The sequence below is a fragment of the Brienomyrus brachyistius genome, chromosome 4, assembly GCF_023856365.1.
Source record: "Brienomyrus brachyistius isolate T26 chromosome 4, BBRACH_0.4, whole genome shotgun sequence".
NCBI classification, from domain to species: Eukaryota; Metazoa; Chordata; class Actinopteri; order Osteoglossiformes; family Mormyridae; genus Brienomyrus; species Brienomyrus brachyistius.
Window position 1 is genome coordinate 38,830,538 of NC_064536.1, and position 15,237 is coordinate 38,845,774.

The 15,237-nt window shown below is 46.2% G+C and overlaps 1 long non-coding RNA gene across 1 annotated transcript; it reads left to right on the forward strand.

The window, feature by feature from the left end:
* The first annotated feature begins 11,966 nt into the window (after nucleotides 1-11,966).
* Nucleotides 11,967-14,178, forward strand: LOC125739754 (uncharacterized). The gene is made up of 2 exons (XR_007397286.1): nucleotides 11,967-12,002; nucleotides 13,395-14,178. It is a non-coding gene; the product is annotated as an uncharacterized LOC125739754 (long non-coding RNA).
* Nucleotides 14,179-15,237: the final 1,059 nt, after the last annotated feature.

Consider the following 15,237-nt stretch of genomic DNA (forward strand, 5'->3'; position numbering starts at 1 on the left):
CAGAAATGTGGGTCGAGGCGGTACAGTTTGCGGCCTCTCAGCTCGCGGGACACAGCTTGGACCAAGGCTTCCTCGCTCGTCGGACGTGGCTCAGCTCGCTGCCTCCTAGCTCGCGAGACACGGCTCAGCTCGTGGCCTCTCAGCTCACGGCATCCTAGCTCATGCCACGCGGCTCAGCTCGCGGCCTCATTTGCTCACGCCACTCGGCTCAGCTCTTGCTCTACCAGCCCATGCCACGCAGCTCCGTTCGCGGCCTCCCACCTCCCGCCATCCTCGAGTGCTCTGATGATGGAAAACGTTGTTCTCCAGAATTTTTATTATTTTAGTTGTGATGGGGTTCAAAGCACAGTGCTGGCTAAATATCACTCTTGCAAAAAGAAGCCCGAGGAGTCATATTTCCAGAGAAGCTTCCTTAGTCTCTGAGTCTGACTGGGTCTGGCTCCAGATGACAGGAGATCTCGTATGACAACTTGTTGGACGCTTAAGACTACGAGTTCAGAAATGTGGGTCGAGGCGGTACAGTTTGCGGCCTCTCAGCTCGCGGGACACAGCTTGGACCAAGGCTTCCTCGCTCGTCGGACGTGGCTCAGCTCGCTGCCTCCAAGCTCGCGAGACACGGCTCAGCTCGCTGCCTCCTAGCTCGCGAGACACGGCTCAGCTCGTGGCCTCTCAGCTCACGGCATCCTAGCTCATACCACGCGGCTCAGCTCGCGGCCTCATTTGCTCACGCCACTCGGCTCAGCTCTTGCTCTACCAGCCCATGCCACGCAGCTCCGTTCGCGGCCTCCCACCTCCCGCCATCCTCGAGTGCTCTGATGATGGAAAACGTTGTTCTCCAGAATTTTTATTATTTTGGTCGTGATTGGGTTCAAGGCACAGTGCTGGCTAGATATCACTCTTGCAATAAGGAGCCCGAGGAGTCTTATTTCGAGAGAAGCTTCCTTAGTCTCTGAGTCTGACTGGGTCTAGCTCCAGATGACAGGAGAGTATGACAACCTCTTGGACGCTTTAGACTACGAGTTCAGAAATGTGGGTCGAGGCGGTACAGTTTGCGGCCTCTCAGCTCGCGGGACACAGCTTGGACCAAGGCTTCCTCGCTCGTCGGACGTGGCTCAGCTCGCTGCCTCCAAGCTCGCGAGACACGGCTCAGCTCGGGGCATCCCAGCTTGCGAGACGTGGCTCAGCTCGTGGCCTCTCAGCTCATGGCTTCCTAGCTCACGACACGCAGCTCAGCCTGCGGCATCCTAGCTCATGCCACGCGGCTCAGCTCGCGGCCTCATTTGCTCACGCCACTCGGCTCAGCTCTTGCTCTACCAGCCCATGCCACGCAGCTCCATTCGCGGCCTCCCACCTCCCGCCATCCTCGAGTGCTCTGATGATGGAAAACGTTGTTCTCCAGAATTTTTATTATTTTAGTTGTGATGGGGTTCAAAGCACAGTGCTGGCTAAATATCACTCTTGCAAAAAGAAGCCCGAGGAGTCTTATTTCCAGAGAAGCTTCCTTAGTCTCTGAGTCTGACTGGGTCTGGCTCCAGATGACAGGAGATCTCGTATGACAACCTCTTGGACGCTTTAGACTACGAGTTCAGAAATGTGGGTGGAGGCGGTACAGTTTGCGGCCTCTCAGCTCGCGGGACACAGCTTGGACCAAGGCTTCCTCGCTCGTCGGACGTGGCTCAGCTCGCTGCCTCCTAGCTCGCGAGACACGGCTCAGCTCGTGGCCTCTCAGCTCACGGCATCCTAGCTCATGCCACGCGGCTCAGCTCGCGGCCTCATTTGCTCACGCCACTCGGCTCAGCTCTTGCTCTACCAGCCCATGCCACGCAGCTCCGTTCGCGGCCTCCCACCTCCCGCCATCCTCGAGTGCTCTGATGATGGAAAACGTTGTTCTCCAGAATTTTTATTATTTTAGTTGTGATGGGGTTCAAAGCACAGTGCTGGCTAAATATCACTCTTGCAAAAAGAAGCCCGAGGAGTCATATTTCCAGAGAAGCTTCCTTAGTCTCTGAGTCTGACTGGGTCTGGCTCCAGATGACAGGAGATCTCGTATGACAACTTGTTGGACGCTTTAGACTACGAGTTCAGAAATGTGGGTCGAGGCGGTACAGTTTGCGGCCTCTCAGCTCGCGGGACACAGCTTGGACCAAGGCTTCCTCGCTCGTCGGACGTGGCTCAGCTCGCTGCCTCCAAGCTCGCGAGACACGGCTCAGCTCGGGGCATCCCAGCTTGCGAGACGCGGCTCAGCTCGTGGCCTCTCAGCTCATGGCTTCCTAGCTCACGACACGCAGCTCAGCCTGCGGCCTCCTAGCTCATGCCACGCGGCTCCGCTCGCGGCCTCATTTGCTCACGCCACTCGGCTCAGCTCTTGCTCTACCAGTCCATGCCACGCAGCTCCGTTCGCGACCTCCCACCTCCCGCCATCCTGGAGTGCTCTGATGATGGAAAACGTTGCTCTCCAGAATTTTTATTATTTTGGTCGTGATGGGGTTCAAGGCACAGTGCTGGCTAGATATCACTCTTGCAATAAGGAGCCCGAGGAGTCTTATTTCGAGAGAAGCTTCCTTAGTCTCTGAGTCTGACTGGGTCTGGCTCCAGATGACAGGAGAGTATGACAACCTCTTGGACGCTTTAGACTGCGAGTTCAGCAATGTGGCTCGAGGCGGTACAGTTTGCGGCCTCTCAGCTCGCGGGACACAGCTTGGACCAAGGCTTCCTCGCTCGTCGGACGTGGCTCAGCTCGCTGCCTCCTAGCTCGCGAGACACGGCTCAGCTCGTGGCCTCTCAGCTCACGGCATCCTAGCTCATGCCACGCGGCTCAGCTCGCGGCCTCATTTGCTCACGCCACTCGGCTCAGCTCTTGCTCTACCAGCCCATGCCACGCAGCTCCGTTCGCGGCCTCCCACCTCCCGCCATCCTCGAGTGCTCTGATGATGGAAAACGTTGTTCTCCAGAATTTTTATTATTTTAGTTGTGATGGGGTTCAAAGCACAGTGCTGGCTAAATATCACTCTTGCAAAAAGGAGCCCGAGGAGTCTTATTTCCAGAGAAGCTTCCTTAGTCTCTGAGTCTGACTGGGTCTGGCTCCAGATGACAGGAGAGTATGACAACCTGTTGGACGCTTTAGACTACGAGTTCAGCAATGTGGGTCGAGGCAGTACAGTTTGCGGCCTCTCAGCTCGCGGGACACAGCTTGGACCAAGGCTTCCTCGCTCGTCGGACGTGGCTCAGCTCGCTGCCTCCTATCTCGCGAGACACGGCTCAGCTCGGGGCATCCGAGCTCGCGAGACACGGCTCAGCTCGTGGCCTCTCAGCTCACGGCATCCTAGCTCATACCACGCGGCTCAGCTCGCGGCCTCATTTGCTCACGCCACTCGGCTCAGCTCTTGCTCTACCAGCCCATGCCACGCAGCTCCGTTCGCGGCCTCCCACCTCCCGCCATCCTCGAGTGCTCTGATGATGGAAAACGTTGTTCTCCAGAATTTTTATTATTTTGGTCGTGATTGGGTTCAAGGCACAGTGCTGGCTAGATATCACTCTTGCAATAAGGAGCCCGAGGAGTCTTATTTCGAGAGAAGCTTCCTTAGTCTCTGAGTCTGACTGGGTCTAGCTCCAGATGACAGGAGAGTATGACAACCTCTTGGACGCTTTAGACTACGAGTTCAGAAATGTGGGTCGAGGCGGTACAGTTTGCGGCCTCTCAGCTCGCGGGACACAGCTTGGACCAAGGCTTCCTCGCTCGTCGGACGTGGCTCAGCTCGCTGCCTCCAAGCTCGCGAGACACGGCTCAGCTCGGGGCATCCCAGCTTGCGAGACGTGGCTCAGCTCGTGGCCTCTCAGCTCATGGCTTCCTAGCTCACGACACGCAGCTCAGCCTGCGGCATCCTAGCTCATGCCACGCGGCTCAGCTCGCGGCCTCATTTGCTCACGCCACTCGGCTCAGCTCTTGCTCTACCAGCCCATGCCACGCAGCTCCGTTCGCGGCCTCCCACCTCCCGCCATCCTCGAGTGCTCTGATGATGGAAAACGTTGTTCTCCAGAATTTTTATTATTTTGGTCGTGATTGGGTTCAAGGCACAGTGCTGGCTAGATATCACTCTTGCAATAAGGAGCCCGAGGAGTCTTATTTCGAGAGAAGCTTCCTTAGTCTCTGAGTCTGACTGGGTCTAGCTCCAGATGACAGGAGAGTATGACAACCTCTTGGACGCTTTAGACTGCGAGTTCAGCAATGTGGCTCGAGGCGGTACAGTTTGCGGCCTCTCAGCTCGCGGGACACAGCTTGGACCAAGGCTTCCTCGTTCGTCGGACGTGGCTCAGCTCGCTGCCTCCTAGCTCGCGAGACACGGCTCAGCTCGTGGCCTCTCAGCTCACGGCATCCTAGCTCATGCCACGCGGCTCAGCTCTTGCTCTACCAGCCCATGCCACGCAGCTCCGTTCGCGGCCTCCCACCTCCCGCCATCCTCGAGTGCTCTGATGATGGAAAACGTTGTTCTCCAGAATTTTTATTATTTTGGTCGTGATTGGGTTCAAGGCACAGTGCTGGCTAAATATCACTCTTGCAAAAAGGAGCCCGAGGAGTCTTATTTCCAGAGAAGCTTCCTTAGTCTCTGAGTCTGACTGGGTCTGGCTCCAGATGACAGGAGATCTCGTATGACAACTTGTTGGACGCTTTAGACTACGAGTTCAGCAATGTGGGTCGAGGCGGTACAGTTTGCGGCCTCTCAGCTCGCGGGACACAGCTTGGACCAAGGCTTCCTCGCTCGTCGGACGTGGCTCAGCTCGCTGCCTCCAAGCTCGCGAGACACGGCTCAGCTCGTGGCCTCTCAGCTCACGGCTTCCTAGCTCACGACACGCAGCTCAGCCTGCGGCCTCCTAGCTCATGCCACGCGGCTCGGCTCGCGGCCTCATTTGCTCACGCCACTCGGCTCAGCTCTTGCACTTCCAGCTCATGCCACGCAGCTCCGTTCGCAGCCTCCCACCTCCCGCCATCCTCGAGTCCCCTGATGACGGAAAACATTGTTCTCCAGAATTTTCATTATTTTGGTCGTGATGGGGTTCAAGGCACAGTGCTGGCTAGATAGCACTCTTGCAAAAAGGAGCCCGAGGAGTCTTATTTCGAGAGAAGCTTCCTTAGTCTCTGAGTCTGACTGGGTCTGGCTCCAGATGACAGGAGAGTATGACAACCTCTTGGACGCTTTAGACTACGAGTTCAGCAATGTGGGTCGAGGCGGTACAGTTTGCGGCCTCTCAGCTCGCGGGACACAGCTATGACCAAGGCTTCCTCGCTCGTCGGACGTGGCTCAGCTCGCTGCCTCCTAGCTCGCGAGACACGGCTCAGCTCGGGGCATCCCAGCTTGCGGGACACGGCTCAGCTCGTGGCCTCTCAGCTCACGGCTTCCTAGCTCACGACACGCAGCTCAGCCTGCGGCCTCCTAGCTCATGCCACGCGGCTCAGCTCGCGGCCTCATTTGCTCACACCACTCGGCTCAGCTCTTGCTCTACCAGCCCATGCCTCCCACCTCCCACCATCCTCGAGTGCCCTGATGACGGAAAACGTTGTTCTCCAGAATTTGTATTATTTTCGTCGTGATGGGGTTCAAGGCACAGTGCTTCCTTAGTCTCTGAGTCTGACTGGGTCTGGCTCCAGATGACAGGAGAGTATGACAACCTGGAAGCTTGGACCAAGGCTTCCTCGCTCGTCGGACGTGGCTCAGCTCGCTGCCTCCTTGTGGCAGTGTTCTAGGAGTTTGCTGGCTAAATACAGATGTAGCCACTTAAATCTTCCCTTGTTTCCATTATGGGACCTTGGCCGGTCCATGATATGTTCCTGCTGGGTTCTGGGTGGGACTTGACTATAATTAGATCCCCCAAGGTGATGTAATGAACAAGGGGCCGGCGTTATCCGCACCTTAACACTCTGTGTGTAGAGTACTTGCAATGATTCATCCATCCACCAGGGAGAGCAGTGATTATGAAAGCTGAAGTGACTTACCTGAAATCTGGTATTGTAACACCACTGCAAAAAATGAAAATCTAAGCAAGTATAATTTTCTTATATTCATAGAAAATTCCAATTTCTTTAATAAACTGACTACATTGCAATAAATGGCCTGTGAAATTTAAACAAATTGTTTCTGTTGTGAGGCAAAGATGGCCTAAAACTAGCAAAATGTGTTTTCAGTCAGTTTATTGATGGAATTAGAATTTTGTATTTTACTTCACCTTTTGGAGATGAGGCAGACCCAAGATATAATAATTACAGGCCTAACCAAAGTAACAAGACTGATATTGTCAAATTAAACAGATTTGAAGCCTATCGTACTTGTTTGGCACATGATGAAAAACTTCATCCGCAAGGAGGTCAAGCCAGGTACAAAGCAGCAGTGTGTCCAAGCAATAGAGTTATTTTGGGAGACGAGAGTGACCCAAGATGTGTGTAACAGACTACAGATGCAGCGACCTCAATTTTCCCCTCCCAGCCGGCTGCCTGCCGGTTGCCAGCCAACTGCCAGCCGGCTATCTGCCGGTTGCCTGCCAAAAGCCAGCCAAAGGGTGTAACCCCCCTCCTTCTGGGGGTGTGCCTAAATTCTCATCTAAACCCGCCCATTTATTCACTTGCAGGGTGTTACTATGAGATGGAGCTTTCTTTACAAAAACATTTTAGTTGTGGTCACAAGTTTACATACACAAGTACAACAGGTATCAACCAGATACCTTTTGGTAGCCATTAGCAAGCCTCTGGCATAATTCTGGCTGAATTTTTGACCACTCTTCTTTGCAGAATTTCTAGTTCATTTAAACTAGTTGGGTTCCTGGCACGGACCTGACTTTTTAAGCATAACCCACAACTGTTTTGAAGCTTGGCATCCCGATCAGGAGTGACAATTTACATAAAAACATAAGAACATAAGAAATTTACAAACTAGAGGAGGTAATTCGGCCCATCAAGCTCGTTTGAGGAGAACTTAACTAATAGCTCAGCAACTAATAGCTAACTAATTTTATTGTTCTAGTATTCATTTATTGTTTTGTATTATTCCTGTAATATAATGTGATTGCACATTTTATACATCAACGTTTAATCCGTTGCATGTCATAAACTGCAAAAAGGCTAGTGTTGTGTCTTTTCTTACAGTTTTTTTTCAATTGCTAACACAGAGTAGAATCCATGGTACTCTCTTCACATACTCATTGCATTGCTCTGGAGAAATATCTTGGCATACAGCATTCATTGTTTGATCTTGTGTCAATTAACATAATTTGTTTATTTTATGTGGTTTTTACAATCTATTTTAGAAAGGGTCTTGATAGTAATTTAGCAAAATGACATATTTCAATGTTTTATTGGCAGTTTTAGGTTAGTATGTACTTATTTGCAAAATGGCCTCTGAAAATTTAATGTTATGAGTGAGACAGGAATCCATGATTTTTGAAGCATTTAGTTACACATGCATTTAGTTAGCATTTTGTATGAAAGCAAAGCAAAATGCTTAACATAAGCATTTTAACAGTTTAGCCCACATAAGTTAATGTTGTGGTGACTGTATGAAGAGTTTTGAGAAAGCAACTTCAGTATTGCAGTATCTGTCTTAGCAATTGAAAAAAACTGTAAAATTCACACTGCCTTTCCAAACTGATTAGTGTGAGGAGCAGTGACATTGGCATGAGAGACTGATGGACCAATGACAGTATGCAAAGGTGTGGTGACTCCAAAGTCACTTCAAAGTTGTAACACTTTAGTAATCAAACCTCACACAATTCTTTGAATGTCTCATTCACCTTTGTGTAGCCAGCCCCTATGTCTATAAGCTTCAGAGCTCAAAAGTCTTGGCTAGAAATGTTTATAATGTGATTTTTTTACAATTTGTCAGCACCACTGAAAATAGGATTCGAAAAGTATATGTTTAAAGTAGATTTTAACAAAAAAATAGAATAATCACATTCAAAATGATCTCAGATTATTGGTGCTGAGTTTGTACCGTATACAATACTAGTATAATTTTACAGTTTATAACATGCAACAAATTAAACGTTGTTGAATAAAATGTGCAATCACATTATATTACAGGAATAATACAAAACAATAAATGAATATTAGAACAACAAATTGTCACTCCTGATCAAGATGCCAAGCTTCAAAACAGTTTCTGTCTGGTTGAAGGCAGAGATGGGAAGCACATGCTTTGCACTTCCGATTGGTTTTGTATGCACTGTATTATATCATAGCACTGGATTAGTATGTGCCGGCATGCTCGCTAGCCAAGTACCTAGCCCTGTTTGTCTCTGGTGTTGTAAAAACTTCGGCTGTGTCTTCAATTCACCTTAACTCCAACAAGTTATTCGGCTAAGCAGGAAATCCTGCTTTGTGAAGTACCCCTGATCTCAACCCTATTGAAAATTTGTGGATCATGCTTAAAAGCCGGGTCCGTGGCAGGAACCCAATTAGTTTAAATAAACTAGAAATTCTCCAAAGAAGAGTGGTCAAATATTCAGTCAGAATTATGCCAGAAGCTTGCTAATGGCTACCAAAAGATTCTGGTTGATGCCTGTTGTACTTGTGTATGTAAAATTGTGACAAGTAAAATGTGTTTTTGTAAAGAAAGCGCCATCTCATGGTAACATCCTGAAAGTGAATAAATAGGAGGGTTTAGACGAGAAATTAGGGTCACCCCCAGAAGGAGAGGGGTTACTCCTTTTGGCTGGCTTTTGGCAAGCAGTCGGCTGGCAGCTGGCAGGCAGCCAGTTTAGAGGGGAATATTGAGGTGGCTGTATCTGTAATATGATCCCTAGACTTAGCCTGAACTCTATTGCCAGCCCTAAATTGAAGCCTAGTGCATATCCTAACCACCTCAATAGCTATATCTCTAACTTTTACAGCAAACCCCAAAACAAACTCTAGTGTGAATGCCAATCCTGATCTTAAGCTGAGTTCTATATTCAAAGACAACACTAGGCCAAAGTATAAATTTCAAACCTAACCCTAACCGTAATGCCAAGTCTAACCCTAGCCTTGGCCCTAGCCATTAGATATACCATCTACAATATTACCCTAACTAGACTCAGAATGCCAACTCTATCCCAAACTCATACCGTACTACTAGCCCAAACACCCATATACTAAATGAGGATGGTTAACACCTCACATGCAATGGACACTCTATGTTGGTACCACAATGTTTTTTAGCCATTCCTTATCTTGTGACTTACATTAACTTACAATACAGATATTTGCATTACTGCTTTTATATATTAAAGTTATTTTAATTATTTAATCGTATTCGTCATTCTAATTTCATTTAATGGAGGTTCTTTCTATTAGATATTTTCTATGTGAGAAATAAATATCATTTTGTTGTTTTATCGTAGTTTGTTTTTATTCTTTTAATTAAGGGTCCAAAGCACGTAGTGGACCCACAACCAACCCTGCACCATTTCCATACTCATTTCAATCAGGTGCCTTTATCTCAGGCATGCTTCAACCAATCCTCACCAAATTTGACCCACTAATGTAGCACTAGACCACAAACAGACCCTAAGTGCTAAGGCCACTGTCCATATATATGTCTAACACCCACCATAGCAAATTCAGCTGAAATGTCCTTATTTCTCATAAAACCTTCAAAGAATTGCTACCATTCCCTTCATCTGACTCCAGATTTTTAATTTCCTATCATTATCCTGCCATTTGACTTTTAGGAATTTTTCAAACTTCAATGATACTTCAGGCTGTGTACATTGCAGCAACTGCCAGCAGATGGAGTCAGTGCTCCATTTATAAAATGCCATTCAATACTTTCAGCCATTCTCTTGTCTGAATGAACAGCCTAGAATAGGATACAGCATGATATTACTGCTGTTACTTGTAGCAGTCCTGCAACTCGGCACTTTGTTAATAATATACAGCACAGCCTATATTTACACAAGCAGTATAAACAAAGCAACCCTGTAAGATCTAGACTTATCAGACCAGGTATGAAGGTGCCTAAATCTACCAACTAGTCAGACCATCAGACCCAAACCATGCATTCACTCAAGCTCAGGCACTCCACCACTGGGTTCTACATTCTGTCCTACATTTGCTGACCTGCTAGACCGACACTCAACAATCTCCATCCTCATTTCTACCTACTACTCAGACCATCTGACCCAAACCAGTCCTGCTCTGTCAGACATCTGCTGACCTATAGTTCTGTTTGACTTTCTAGTACGCTCCTCTACTCTTTGTCCTACCAGGACGACCATCCTACACTTTGGACCTGTTTCTTACTGCCTGCAGTTATATTTTGATTTGTGTTTTTACTATCATTCTTCATATTAGGTCTTGACAATCAGTAGGTTAAGATATGCATTGTTGTCATGACCTCGAGAGGTTCTAGCATGGGGGTGAGGGATTTATTAACAAAAACCAAAAACACGGAGAACACTACAAAACAAAAAGGACCACTAAAGTAACTAAGAGAACAAAATGATCTACAAAGTGAAACTAGCTGCACAGGAACAGGCAGGGATTAAAAACATCAGAAACCACTGGCAGCAAGAACATCAGTAAGAACATCAACATCAGCAAGAACATCATCAGCAGCAAAGAACATCAGCAAGAACATCAGCAGCAGCAAGAACATCATCAAGAACATCAGCAGCACCAAGAACATCAGCAGCAGCAAAGAACATCACCAAGAAGATTAGCAGCAGCAAGAAGATTAGCAGCAGCAAGAACATCTGCAGCAGCAAAGAACATCAGCAAGAACATCAGCAGCAACAAGAACATCCGCAGCAGCAAAGAACATCATCAGCAGCAAATAACATCAGCAAGAATATCAGCAGCAGCAAATAACATCAGCACAGAACATCAGCAGCACCAAGAACATCAGCAGCACCAAGAACATCAGCAGCAGCAAATAACATCAGCACAGAACATCAGCAGCAACAAAGAACATCAGCAAGAACATCTGCAGCAGCAAGAACATCCGCAGCAGCAAAGAACATCAACAAGAACATCAGCAGCAGCAAGAACATCAGCAGCAGCAAATAACATCAGTAAGAAGATCAGCAGCAGCAAATAACATCAGCAAAGAACATCAGCAGCAGCAAGAACATCCGCAGCAGCAACAACAAATATATTAGTGATTTCATTTTTTATCATCTTATTTTTTATCTTTATATTTTTTATCATTTTTTTTCTCTTAGCTTATTTGAATTATTAAAATTTATTTCATATTATCATTATTCTTATCAGGTCTTTCCTTTTTGATTAATAAAAATATGGGAGGAATCCATTGAAATATAGGGACAGCAAGTCCATGCACACAATGTTGGGGTCGGTAAGGATCCCGTGATATTGCAGCTGCAAAGTAAAATCACTAGATGTCCATGTCCAACTGAACTGAACTTTTATAAGACTAAGCAGAACATTTGGTACTCAATCAGATGAAATACGCCAAAGATACAACTTCGTCTGTCTTCATTGGCTCCATATATATAGGCGCTTGCAACATGATTAGTTTAATGAAACGGCACCTACCGGCATTCGATCCCTCGATGGTCAGCATGCCAACCTCACCCGCTGATCCTAATGTCTTCTGTTTGAGTCCAATGTCCCGGTCCAGTCATGGATATAGCCCACAGCACAGCTCACATACTTTTTCCATCTTCATCCGATCCGTTCAAAACTAAGAAGTCTGGTATTCAGGCAGCCCAAACGCTCCAATGATACACCGTACCTTGTCTCTCTTCACTGGCTCTCTGTAGATGCTGGCACCAAGTTCAGAGTAATGGAATAGCACCTAACTATAAGTACTTCCACCCACCTACTGTACGTCCTGTCCCTCTGTGGCCAGAGGACCGCGTGACCTAGAAGTTCTAGAACTGCGTCAACACAGCTGCCCTTCATATCGCGATTAAACCCGATAGCCAATGAGAAACGGGATTACGTAAGTACAGGGTAAACTTGCAAAACAAATACGTTTCACCGCCCTTTCAAATAAAAACGGAAATGCGGTCCACATGTAAGTTTATTTTACCACTGCTTTGACCACGCAATTATTAGCTAAATATAAACATGGGTCGCTTAGAGATTTACAAAAAAGCTGTACTAACCGGTAAAAGTAATTTTCGTAGCAGCAGCTAGTCGCCTTACTAATCGTTACCTCCCACTTATTTTCATCTATTTACTATTTTGCATAAAAAGAGAGATCGATATCATTTGAAACTAAGCATCCAATCAGAATCTCCCGGCCCCACTCTGTGTTCCGGTGTCTTGTATTTCCTAAGTCCCGTATTTCTTTAGATTGAAGGTAACATCCCTACTAATAGTAATTGTTCTGTTATCATTGTATTACATTGAATTAATTAGAATATATTAGCTGTGAAAGTTTATTCCTTTGCTCTTTAGACGTCTAATTCAAAACAATGCGCCTGCGAATAGGTCCTTGTTTAATGATGTCATGGGTAGGAGCTCAAATTGTTGTAGTCACGACGTAGGGACTCGAGTTGTCCGTCTTTGAAGGGATTATTTGTATCGTAGCGCCGGCTGGGCGCATGTCCCAGCATGCCTCGCATGCAAGTTGTAAGTAGCCCTTGTTTTGTCGTTATTGTTAATGTTACTGGTTACATTTCCTTAATGTTGCGCTTGTGTGTTGCATCCTCGTGTGTAATTAATTTACGTAAATCTCCCACCGTGCACGCGTCTTACAGTTCGGTGTCTGACAACCTTATGTTTCGTGTATGTAATTGATTGGATGCGCTTTGCTTGTCTGATATGGTTCTTTTCAGGGCGACTAATATAGAGCGTTTTCTCTCCGCCCGTCGAGTCTCCGTGGTTCTTTCTGCTTCTGCATTGCATCGGTGCCCCCGACGCTGCATTATGTAATTTCAACTGCACGGTGTATTTTTTATTAATAAGCGCCTTCTGAGTATCTGCAATATTGTTTATTTAGTACGAATGCTTTTTTGTAAAGATACTAAATATCGTGGTTAGCAAGCTAAATTTTTTACACTAATGGTGCCTTGATTGTTGCTGCCTACCATTTTATATACATTGTATGCTAATTTCTCAGTCTTGCCCTTCAACTGGTGCCAGTAAAGGAGTCAATTCAGACCTTTTCAACGTGGTTCTTGCAGAGGAGTTTAATCTGACTGTCGACTCCAGCAAGGCACTGGATGTAAATCTTTTAAAAATGTATATATCTATGCCGCTGAAATGAGCCTTGCATATTGCAAGTTGAACCGAAATCATCTGAATCGAATTTCAATTTGGTATTTGTAAAGCTGGCCTATCCAGCCATTCAAAAGGTTAAACTTCTTAATTAACTTTATGCAGTGGTGTAAAATTCAGCTTTGCACATAAATTAACTTACATTAATTAATTAAGCTACATATCACCCATTTATGTTTCCTAGCTTTTCCAGCACTGGAATGAAAATGATGCAAAACTTAATTAAAGCAGATGTTCACTGAACAGCTGTTGCCATCCCACCAGCAGGGGGCAGGACTGCCCCTCATCATATCAAGCAATGCAGTGTGAGGCTTCCTATGCAGCTTGCGTGTTCCCTCCCTCTCCCCCTTGGCTTTGTTCAGCCATTTACTTTGTGTTTCTGTGGCTGTGTGTTTTGCTTCTTTCAGCTGGTTTTAGGATCTAAACTGGTCAAAGACCATGGTATGGCTGCTTAAGAAAGCTCACCACAGCCTACTCTTTATGTGGAGGCTGAAGAAATTTGGCATGTTGCTGACAGTCCTAGGCAGCTTCTACAGGTGCACAGTGGAGAGCATATTAATCTGCTGCATAGCTGTGTGCTTTGGCAGCTGCACTGGACAGGACAGACAGGCACTGCAGTGGGTGATCATGTTAGCTCAGAAAATCACAGGGTTAGGTCTCCCTTCACTGCAGGACATCTGTGACAGGAGAATCTGCAGATGGGCCAGCAGCATTGTCAGCAGTCTCACCCACCTCACCCAACAAATCGTCACTCTCATGAAACCTGTACAGGAGTGTTAATACCACAACACCCAGACTCCAGAACAGTCTGTACCCCCAGGCCAACAGAAGGATCAAGAACTGCCACCCTCTGCCAGCTGTGCCCCCACCCCAGGCACTATGGCAATGATCACCCAGCTTGCAGCACTCTGCACCTTACATGCATTTGTTGGAGTTTGTGTTAAGCAAATAAATGCCTTTTTCTTAAACCAATCACTGTTTTGTGTTCATTCAGAAAAGACAGAAGGCAGCATACTATCCAAAGAAGCCCCACAGCCATCAGGTAGATTTATGTTCGTTGTTGAACTACTTCACTTAGACTGATGGGATTTGGTGTGATATGAGGCTAACTGAGACTGATTAAATTACCAGTATCACCCAGCACCAAGACATCCCAGTTTGCTGTTTTGAGCACTTTAAATCATGCATAAGATGTTGCTTATTGGCTATAACTGATCACAGAAACATCATATACTTTGATGTGAGTTAATGTGTAGCCAAACAGTTTTCCAGCAAGCTCACACAATCATTTTTATTGCATAATTATTTTTATATTTGTTTTGAAGAATAAAATATAGTTATTCCATTACAATTGATGACCCCAGCTGGAGAATAGACTACAGGTCCCCAGTCACAAAAATACAGAATAATGTCCTAGAAACACAGAATTTTTCTAGGCTGTAATCATTAGTAGCGCTGACAGAAACAAATGGTACAAATAAAATATGCACTTAAATTTCCTTTGTTATTTTGTTATTATTTGTTATTTTTAATCCATTGAAATAAAATAGATAATTAACATAACTGGGCTTTTCAAACTTTTAGACTCATATTCATTGTGAATATTTCAGATCTTTTTGATATTATGTTAGAGAAATATGTACTTTTTTATTGTCATTTTGCTAGACGCTTGGAAATAACACCCTGCAGCACCTTGATCTTAATTTAGCAATAACACTTCTTAAGAACTGTCGCTTGAAAATTTCCACCCCCATACATGGCGATAAACAATGTTGAATGTTATTTGCATATCCTGTTTGTGTACCTCAATAAAAGATACTGTGAGGGGAGTTCGTCTTTCGAAGTTGGCTGAGTTCGACTGAGAGGCTGACACCTTGCAGTCAGGACCGGACTTCCCTTGCAGCAAGTAAAAAGTCATTGCAGCTGTCTGTGTTGTTCTGTGTTCAGAGACAGGTTGGTTTCCAGCGTATCTTTAGAAGAAGATAACCCTAACATATTCTGTTTCAGAGTGATTATAATTTCCTATA